At 35.3% G+C, this 790-nt stretch overlaps 1 non-coding gene across 1 annotated transcript; it reads left to right on the forward strand.

Annotated features, from left to right (window-relative positions):
* The first annotated feature begins 279 nt into the window (after nucleotides 1–279).
* LOC112066314 (small nucleolar RNA SNORD109A) lies at nucleotides 280–346 on the forward strand. The gene has a single exon (XR_002892555.1). It is a non-coding gene; the product is annotated as a small nucleolar RNA SNORD109A (small nucleolar RNA).
* The last annotated feature ends 444 nt before the right edge of the window (nucleotides 347–790 follow it).

A 790-nucleotide genomic window follows, 5' to 3' on the forward strand; every position in this document is an offset into this window, starting at 1 on the left:
CAATAATCAAAACTTATTTGCAAATATTACCCCACTACTCCTTGAAATTTTAGTTGACTTAATTTTTTTTGTATTTTCTCAATAGATTTTATTTAATTTTATTCGAAAAAATCCATGGTTATGTGCCTACTGTGCTGTGTAGATGAGGGTTCCATTGTTCAATTACTAAACAAAATGTCTACTGTATATGTGCTGTTTTTTATTCATAACGCAGTAATTAAGCCTGAAGAAAATAAGCCTGCCTATGGAAATGCTTATTTGTTGGGAGGGTGCTTGTCTGGATCGATGATGAGAAAAATTGTCTGAGGATGCTGAGGGACTCATTCCAGATGTCAATCTGAGGTCCAGATGAATGCCCCTCTAATAGGACAAATAAGACCCTCATAGCCTGGCTTTATTTGGTAACCCCTCATTGACGATATAATACTGCTGCAAGCATGCCTTTTCTTTCTCCCAGGACAAGGCATTATTAGCATCCTATCTTATGAGGCAATGTTTATTGTATATATGCTAGGTGACCCAAGACTTGATTCATTGTGCTCACTTTGAACAGAGATGTAGATAGAACTTGTTTAAAGGAAATCTTCTTGAGTAATAAATGAGGAAACAAAAGAAATGTTGCATTAAGAAGGGGTCAAGCAACTGTGATGGGTACTGAAAGCCTCATTAGTGTTGGCTAAAAGAAGGGAACCATGCATGTCTATAATAAATATTGACCATGGAGTCAGTATTAGTGCTTTGTTATTTTTAGTGTTGAGTATTTTTTGAGACTATATCTTTCTTTTTTGTT

Source organism: Physeter macrocephalus, chromosome 11 (assembly GCF_002837175.3).
Source record: "Physeter macrocephalus isolate SW-GA chromosome 11, ASM283717v5, whole genome shotgun sequence".
In the NCBI taxonomy this organism is placed as follows: Eukaryota; Metazoa; Chordata; class Mammalia; order Artiodactyla; family Physeteridae; genus Physeter; species Physeter macrocephalus.